Source organism: Mauremys reevesii, unplaced genomic scaffold (genome assembly GCF_016161935.1).
Source record: "Mauremys reevesii isolate NIE-2019 unplaced genomic scaffold, ASM1616193v1 Contig104, whole genome shotgun sequence".
NCBI lineage: Eukaryota > Metazoa > Chordata > Testudines > Geoemydidae > Mauremys > Mauremys reevesii.
In genome coordinates, this window is record NW_024100721.1 from 213,070 (window position 1) to 222,585 (window position 9,516).

At 49.0% G+C, this 9,516-nt stretch overlaps 2 non-coding genes across 2 annotated transcripts; one reads left to right on the forward strand and one right to left on the reverse strand.

Moving 5' to 3' along the window:
* The first annotated feature begins 1,859 nt into the window (after positions 1-1,859).
* On the forward strand, positions 1,860-2,076 carry LOC120392599. The gene has a single exon (XR_005591739.1). It is a non-coding gene; the product is annotated as a small nucleolar RNA U3 (small nucleolar RNA).
* Positions 2,077-9,110: 7,034 nt separating this feature from the next.
* On the reverse strand, positions 9,111-9,192 carry TRNAS-GCU. The gene has a single exon. It is a non-coding gene; the product is annotated as a tRNA-Ser (tRNA).
* Positions 9,193-9,516: the final 324 nt, after the last annotated feature.

Sequence of the window (9,516 nt, forward strand, 5' to 3'; positions counted from 1 at the left end):
CATGGCACCCAGGGTCCATGGGGTCCCCTCGCTGCCCATGGCGGCCGGGAGCTGGGGGGTCCCCTCGCTGCCCGTGGCACCCGTGGTCCATGGGGTCCCCTTGCTGCCCATGGCACCCGGGGTCCATGGGGTCCCCTCGCTGCCCGTGGCGGCCGGGAGCTGGGGTCCCCTCGCTTCCCGTGGCGGCTGGGGGCCATGGGGTCCCCTCACTGCCCGTGGCAGCCAGGGTCCATGGGGTCCCCTCGCTGCCCGTGGCGGCCGGGGGCCATGGGGTCCCCTCGCCGCCCATGGCGGCTGGGAGCTGTGGGGTCCCCTCGCTGCCTGTGGTGGCCGGGGGCCATGGGGTCCCCTCGCTGCCCGTGGCGGCCGGGGGCTGTGGGGTCCCCTCACTGCCTATGGCGCCCGGGGTCCATGGGGTCCCCTCGCTTCCCGTGGTGGCTGGGGGCCATGGGGTCCCCTCGCTGCCCATGGTGGCCATGGTCCGTGGGGTCCCGATGGCAGCTGGGGGCTCTGGCATCCACCTGCAGTGGCTGGGAGCTATGGGGCCATCTGCAATGGCATTTGGCTGAGGCTTCTCCTCACCCCCCATGGTGACTGCGCACTCCAGGCTCTGCCTGCGGTGTCTGAGAGCTGGGGGCTCCCTCGCTTGCCTGTGTCAGCTGGGAGCTCCAAGGTCTTCCGTGCTGCAGGGTCTATTAGCAATGACGTGGGGCTGCAGGGTCCTCACGCCATCAATGCCTGCTGGGAAATCCTGGGTCCGCTCACAGCGGCTGGGAGCTCTGGGGTCTACTTGTAGGAGCTGGGAGCTGCAGGGTCCATATACAGTGGTGTGGGGCTGTGGGGGCTCCCCCGCCACCCATGGCTGCAGAGGTAGTAAATATATTGTGTGAATGGTGCTCACATAACACAGAGAAAGTTGCCTATGCAGCTCACAATAGTAAATAGGGGCAGACCAGAAGAGATCTTCTTTCCAAGTGGGAATTGTGCAGGGAGGAACAACAGACCTAGTGCATCTGTGTTGCCACTGTCTACTAGCACTGAAATGGTTCACAATGCCTTGGGTCAAGTGGCACCAGTTCTAAAAGTAAGGGTGATTTAGTGCTGTGGTTCTCAAACAGGGGTATCCAATGGTCTTCCAGGGGGTACAGCAACTCATCTAGATATTTGCCTAGTTTTACAACAGACTACATAGAAAGCACTAGCAAATTTGTAACAAATTAAAATTCATATGTTGATCTGTTTATACTGTTCTCTATATACACTGAAATGTAAGTACAATACTTATATTCAAGGGATTTATTTTTATAAATATTGCATCTGATTTTGTAAGCAAGTAGTTTTTAAGTGAGGTAAAAAATGGGGGTATGCAAGAGAAATCAGACTCCTGAAAGGGGTACAGGTGTCTCTAAAGGTTGAGAGCCACTGATTTAGTGCAGGTACCACCGGTAACATAGAACCCTGCAAAAACTTCTAGTGCAGATGAATTTGAGAGCAAGCCAGAGAGAAACAGCTGCGGAGCATGCTAGATAAGGCTGACCCGTCCCGATTGTCTGTACCTGACAAGCTGTCATGTGCTACAGAGGAGCCTGTGAGAGGTATGGCAAAGCAAGAGGGTTTGATTAGTTGCTAGCAGCTCCACATGCTAATCAGGAGGTGTGTTTCTGTAAATAGCGACATAAACATCTTCTAATGGCCAGTGTGCTAAAGCTGTCTCAATTGTGCTTTAATGAAATGGGGACCTGGTTTTAGATTTTTGTTCTTTAATTCGCTGGGGGTGAAACCCATTGTATGAAAACATTCACCGTGGGAAGAAAGCTTGTGCATATTAGCCTGGATGTGTAGCCGAGGACAGTTTTGTTAAGACTGTACTTTCAGGGATCATTTCTATAGTTTGTAACTAGAGAAGTGTGGTTGAAAGTGTATGATCTCGCTAACCACGAGGATGAGTTAAAGTGTTCTTTTCTGAGCATGAAGTGAGTGGATAGTATTGCTTTAATGTATCTGCTGTCTGCTAGTGATGAGTGTTCTTGTTTTCCTTTTGGGAAGCTGAGAGGAAAAGAACACAGACTGAGTGGTTAGTTCTTATAAAACAAGTTTAAAAATAAATGTTTTGGCTTTTTTTTTTGTATTATCTGAACTTGTTTAAAGCTTTTCTTCAGTTCTCTTTAAAAAAAGTAAAGGTCGTGTGAAAATGGTGTTTTAGAAGTTTCTAGTTCAGTACTTACTGAAAGAGTTTAAAGATTTCTTTATGCTGCTCTCTCTTTTTTTTCTTGTAATCTATTTCAGTATTTAGGTAGGGTCCTGTGTCTGCACGTTCTTTTCCTTTTCCATTTGCCTCTCCACTTCTCTCTTCTTCCTGTCCCATTTTTTGGGAAGCCCCTATTTTTACTTCTCCTGCTCTGGCAGGGGGTACACAGTTTGCTCTTGGCCCCAAGCACATCAGACAATCCACACAGGATCTGAGAGTAGCTGTCTCCTGGCTGTATAGTGTGTAGAGGGTTCTAAAGCTGTCTCAGGGTATGTCTACACTATGGGATTATTCTGATTTTACAGAAACCGGTTTTTGGAAACATATTATATAAAGTCAAGTGCACGCGGCCACACTAAGCACATTAATTCAGCGGTGTGCATCCATGTACCGAGGTTAGCATCGATTTCTGGAGCATTGCACTGTGGGTAGCTATCCCATAGTTCCCACAGTCTCCCCCACCCATTGCAATTCTGGGTTGAGATACCAGTGCATGATGGGGCAAAAACAGCATCGCGGGTGATTCTGAGTAAATGTCATCAGTCAATCCTCCCTCTGTGAAATCAACGGCAGACAATCATTTTGTGCCCTTTTCCCTGGATTGCCTGAGCAGACACCATAGCACGGCAATCATGGAACCCGTTCAGCCTTTTGTCACCGTCACTTTATGTCTACTGGATGGTGCTGACAGGCCGGTACTGTAACACTACACAGCAGCATTCCCTTGCTTTTTGCAAGTTAACAAAGATGGTTACCAGCCATACTGTACCATCTGCTGCTTTGCAAGTTTACAATGATAGTTACCAGTTATACTGTACTGTCTGCTGCTGTCCTGGATGCTCCTGGCCGGCCTAGGTGAGGTTGGCCAGGGTATATGGACAAAAATGGGAATGACTCCCAGGTCATTCTCTTCTTTAAGTTTTGTCTGAAGGAGAGTCAGTCCTGCCTAGACTATCAGGCAAGCCTCCTAAAGAACCAGAGAGACAAACGGTCGTTCCAGCTCAGAGCCCCAGACATCCTGCAGAAATGATGGGCTGTATGCCATTCTAGGGGTGCCTGCAACAACCCCATCCATTGCTTCCCTCCTCCCCCACCCCTCCTGGGCTACCGTGGCAGTTATCCCCCCATTTGTGTGATGAAGTAATAAAGAATGCATGAATTTGAAACAACACTGACTTTATTGCCTCTGCAAGTAGAGTTCAAAGTGGGGAGGAGAGAAGCCTCCAGCTGCTATGATATTCCAGGCAGGACTGAATCTCCATTAGACAAAGCTTAAAGAAGAGAATTACCTGAGAATCATTCCCATTTTTGCCCAGGCACCCCCAACTGACCTCACCAAGACCTGCCAGGAGCACTCATGGGACAACGATGAGGGATATCAGCCCTACCATACCATCTAGAGAAGGGAAGGGGACACTGCTGTGTAGTGCTGCAGCACCACATCTGCCAGCACCATCCAGTAGACATACAGCGACATTGGAAAAAAAGGCAAGAAATGATTTTTTCCCCTTTGCTTTCATGGGGAGGGAGGGGGACAACATATACCCTGAACCACCTGCGACAATATTTTTGACCCTTTAGGCTTTGGGAACTCAGCCAATAATTCAAATTGTTTTCGGAGAGTGCAGGAACTGTGGGATAGCTACAGACGTCAGTTGCCCCTCCCTCCATGAGCGTCCATTTCATTCTTTGGCTTTCTGGTACGCTTGTCTCAGCTCTCAGCTCTTAAGTTTCAGCACTGTGTCGAGTCCCTGTTGTGGCCTCTGTCTATCATGGCCTTGGAGATTTTTTCAAATGCTTTGGCATTTTGTCTTTTGGAACGGAGTTCTGATAGAACAGATTCATCTCCCCATACAGAGATCAGCTTCAGTATCTCCCGTACGGTCCATGCTGGAGCTCTTTTTTGGATTCTGGGACTGAGTGGTCACCTGTGCTGATCGGCGCTCCACGCTGGGCAAACAGGAAATGAAATTCAAAAGTTCACGAGGCTTTTCCTGTCAACCTGGCCAGTGCATCCAAGTTCAGATTGCTGTCCAGAGTGGTCACAATGGTGCACTGTGGGATAGCACCCGGAGGCCAATACCATTGAATTGCGGCCACACTAACCCTAATCCGAAATAGCAATACCGATTTCAGCGCTACTCCCCTCGTCGGGGAGGAGTACAGATACCGGTATTAAGAGCCCTTTAGATCGATCTAAAGGGCTTCATTGTGTGGACGGGTGCAGGGTTAATGCGATTTAATGCTGCTAAATTTGATATAAAATCGTAGTATTGACCAGGCCAGAGAGAGCAGCAGGTTTCCCCTATTGTTTCCTGCTCTTGTTTTCTTGATTAGTTTCTCCTCTACACCAACTTGGTTGGCTTCTTTCTCAGCCTGGCTAGCTCAGTTGGTAGCACATCAGACTTTTAATCTGAGGGTCCAGAGTTCAAGTCTCTGGTCAGGTGATAAACTACTCCCCAAGATCTTAAACTGTCTTTCTCATGTCCTCTTTGTTACTTTTTCTCTTCAGGATTTTCCTTTTCCTCAGAAGGGCCTTTTTGTGTGTGGGTTTGAAGGGGCAACTTCCTGACAGCCCCTCTGTCCTTGCAGCCTGGAGGAATAAAGGTCTCTGGGCATAGAGCATGTTCCTCCCCTGCTTGTGCACCTACGCATTGCACACACACGCACACACACACACACACACCTGAAAATCCCTAAGGAATTAGAATCACCTGCTGCCTTCCCCTTTCCTGTTGGATCCCCAAACAAGGATGCTCTTCAGCCTAAACCCATGTCCCCTCTTTTCCCAGTGCCCCTCAATCCCAGCCCTCAGTCCCTCCTATGCTCACTGCTCCTCACTCCCAACCAGAGCCTGCTCCTCTTCACCCTTCTCCTCTGTCCCAATCCACAGCCCCCTCCTATTCCCAGTGCCCCTCAATCCCCATCCACAGGCCCCCTCCTACTCATGCTGCTCCTCAATCACAACCCACTGTTCCCTCCTTCCCTCCAGAAGCAGTTGCTTCAGACCCAATCAGTACGAATTTCTTGCAAGGTTTCGTGTAGGAGTCTGCATGTGGATTTTACAATATGTTGGAAATCTGTTGGGTTGCTTGCCGAAATGATCACTTGTGGCTGGTGTTGGATTCCCAGTCTCCATGTTACAGGGGCAGGAGAAATAAAGGGTTTTTATCCTTGTTGTGTGAATCGAGGGCAGCACAACTGTGCTTGGCAGACCCCGATTGAGGGACTCACCCTCAATTCAATAGCACTTGCTAGGCAGGGGACAGGGGTTCCAAAGCCAAGTGGGCCAAGCTCTGGGTCTCAATACTAAAATTGAGGTGTCAGACCAACGTTAGGACAGGGTGGCTGTGGAGGGATGAGTGAGTCCCTAGACAACATAGTGAGTATGGAGCCTTCTTATTTCCCCCCTTTTCCACCCAGGATTGCAGGTGAACTCTACAGAGGCATCTCTGGGCTTGCACTGACTAAGGACAACAGCTGTGAGTGGGGTGCAGAGAGGGGATGGCTCATGTTAAAGGACTTTTGGTTGCTGGACTTACGAATCGTAGGGAGAAGGACACTGCCCAGCTTATTTGGGGGGGGGGGGGTTTCCCTCATGGTTTACGTTTATGTGTTGGGGCTGCTGACATGACTTCTGCTAACCCTGGGCTTACATTGCAGTGTAGACATACCCTGAGAGGGCATCTATACTGTGATAAAATCCCTGTGGTCCGGCTGGCCTGGATGAGCTGATTTGGGATCCTGGAGCTCATACTGGAGCCCAGGCTTGGAGACCCTCACCCCTCATGGGGTCTCGGAGGCTGGGCTCAAGCCCAATTCTCTACACTGTAATTTTATAACCCTGCAGCACACGCCCCACAAGCCTGAATCAACTCACCCAGGGCTTGAGAATAGTGACGTGGGTGTGTTAATGGCAGTGTAGACATAATGCTAGGCTATGTCCACACTACAATGAAACACCCATGGCTGCCCCGTGCCAGTGCAGGCTCCCAGGCTAGGGCTGTGGGGTGGTAAATTTGCACTGTAGACATCTCAGATCAAGCTCAATACTGGGCTCTGGGACCCCACGAGGTTGGGAGGGAGTTTAGCAAGCAAAAAAGGTAAAATGTCAGGGGAGTATTACCCTGGACTCAATGGCAGTTCTCCATTGGTCTGTCTGCTTTGGGGCAGGGACAATAACACGTCCTGCTGCATTCGTTATTTCAAAGGGCGGTTTAGGATTTTCTTTCTCACACACGGTGCACGAAGCAGGACTCAATCCTTGGTGTAAACTAAATGAGCTGCTCACAGATTCTGGCAGCTACAATGAGCATTTGCTGTGAGAGCCCAGACCTGCCCCTGTCCCAGAGGGAGGGGGGTCATCTGTGAGAAGCTGGACCACTGATCTATCAGCTCTTAGCTCCCAAACTTTCAGTAATTCTGTTATCAGTGCCTGTGAGTATAATCTAAACAGCCATACTGGGCTGGACCAAAGGCCCATCTAGCTCTGTGTTTTGTCCTCTGACAGTAGCCAATACCAGGTGCCCCACAAGTTACACAACAAGTCACCACTGGGAGTTGAATCCAGGATTTCCTGTTTACAAGGCAGGCACTTTAGGCAGCTAAGCCATGGTGCCTGCCTGTGGCTAAACTACCGTGTCTGCCCACACCGGACTCCCTGCCATCCCCACTGGGGCCTGACAAGCTTTGCTTGTGTTTGGATTCTGCAAAGCAGAGGAGCAGGTGAGGTTTTCCTTGCAAGCTGTGTGTGTGTGTGTGTGTGTGTGTGTGTGTGTGTGTGAATCTTTGGCCAGGTCTGCACTACAAGGTTACTTCAGCATCATTATATTGCTCAGCTGTGTGAAAAACACACAACGCTCCCTCGGTCGGCAGTTTTTGGCTGGTGCACACACTGCAATACCACATCTGGCGACAAAACTGCCCTGTTTTGGTGACAAAATAAAACCACCTTGACAAGAGATCTAGAGCTTTTTGCAGCAAACTCAAAGTGACAAATTGTCAGTCTAAATGCTGCTGGTCATTATATCACCATAACTGGCCTCCACCAGTATCCCACCATGCCTGCCGTGAACTCACCTGCCCTGCATTCCTGTTACAGAGGTTGGGTCGCTCCCCTTTCATAGCTCCAGAAAGTTCTGACAGCTGAGCTGCTATTTACACTGGAATTAGGTTAATATAACTGCATTGTCAGCCTAAGTAATGTAATTACTCCAACCTAATTTTGTAGTGTAGACCTGTCCAAAGAATCACACACACACCTTGGGACCAAAACTTCACCTACTCCTCTGCTTTACAGAATCCAAACATGAGCAAAGCTTGTCAGGGCCCAGTGGGGATTGGCAGAGATTCAGGTGTGGGCAGACACAATGGCTTAAATTACCACAGGTGTCATAGTTTAGCTGATTAAAGCACCTGTCCTGTAAACAAAAGATTCTGGGTTCAACTCCCAGTGGTACCTTGAGGAGTGGCTTTTGGGGCACCTGGTATTGGCTACTGTCAGAAGACAAGATTCAGAGCTAGATGGACCTGTGGCTTAAATTACACTCACAGGCACTGATAATAGAGTTACTGAAAGTTTGGGTGTTAAGAGCTGATAGGTCAGTGGTCCAGTTCCCTCAATGTGGTTTTACCATTTCCACTTGCTAAACTCCCTCCCAACCTCTATAAAATTACAGTGCAGACATATGGGCTTGAGCCCAATCTCTGAGGCTCCATGAGGGTTTCTGAACCCAGGCTTCAGTGTGAACACAAATATCTGCACCACAGTTTTTAGCCCCTCAGCTTTAGCTCCAGGAGCCCAAGTCAGATGACCCAGGCCAGCCCTGCTGCCATCTTTATCCCAGGAGAGATGGACTCTAAAGTGCGTCTCCACTGCAATGGAAGCCCAGGTGTGGCACGCTGTGCTCAAAGCAGCACCCTGCAAGCCCCATATTCACCACTCTCATATAATGATGAGATGGTTTGTACAAAGTCTGCCTGGTGAGGTGTCATTTCAAAAGTCTTGATCTGTTGAACATTAATATCTTGTTGGATTGTGTGTGCTCGCATTGGTTGGGAAGTTATGAAGTTTTGCTCTGTGTGTGTTACTGAAATATGAGGTTTCAAAATGCCCCCCACCAGCCTTTCAGGTGCGACAAGGGAGGAGCCAGACTCGCTGCTGGCCCATTGATGGGATCCACACTCCCAAGGACTATCCCAGGAACCGTGTACAATGCAGGCTTCTCCGAGATAGCACAGAGACAATGGACACTGCTTGACTCACATGGTAGCAAAGGAGCTTCCTAGCAAGTTGGAAGAAACTATGAAAGGGAGGAAGAGACATCATGACTTGGCCTCTCTCCCCCACACCTCAATACCTGTAAACACATCTGGAGGACAAACACTGAACTGAGATGAATCAGAAGAGAATAATAATAATAGATTCAAATCAACGTCCCCAAACAGACTAGTATGGGTGTTTCAGCAGAAAATTTTCAGTCTGGGGAAATTTGTTTTCTCAGTCAGACCTTGCCAAGGGAAGCAGGGAGAAAATGTTTGAGTTGCCTCCTTCAGAACAGCTTGGTCTAGACACTAGCTCTGGTTCACTGCTCTGGGCTTGCTCGGGTTGAGGATATTTTAATAATTTGGGGAGGTGCCAGGGTGGTTGAGGGAGATGAGGAGGATGTTCCCTTTTGAGATAAAAACTAAGAAATACAGAACTAGAGAATTTTTTTTTTTTTAGAAATCTGGGATTTAGACATTTTATTTAAAGTAAGGGCGTTCTGAGTTTCTGTTTGCAAGAAGTACCATTGTTTGATCTGTCATTGTACCAAATGGGGAGATGGTTGTCTATAAAGGATGGGTGAAGACTAAATGCATCCGATGAGGATGGGATTTGAACCCACGCATGCAGAGCACAATGGATTAGCAGTCCATCACCTTAACCACTCGGCCACCTCATCAGAACTATAAAGAAAAGGACAGGAGGAGAAATCTAAGGCCGGCAGAGACAGGGGCAATAAGGCATTTTTAAATACTAAGCGGAAGCAGGGGCTGAATGAGCTCCCTCCTCACATCTAGTGAGGAGCTGGGGGAAAGACTTCAGGAACAGACGATGTTTGCATAGACAAACCTACTCTGCCTAGATATGCAGCATGATGGGGCCACTTTCCCAAAAATGACCAGTTTTGGCTGGTGGCAGGTTACAAATCACTTTAGGATTGAGTGGAATGAAATGTTATTATCCTTCCTGCATGAGTGAAGGGCAGCAGAACATACCTAGTCGG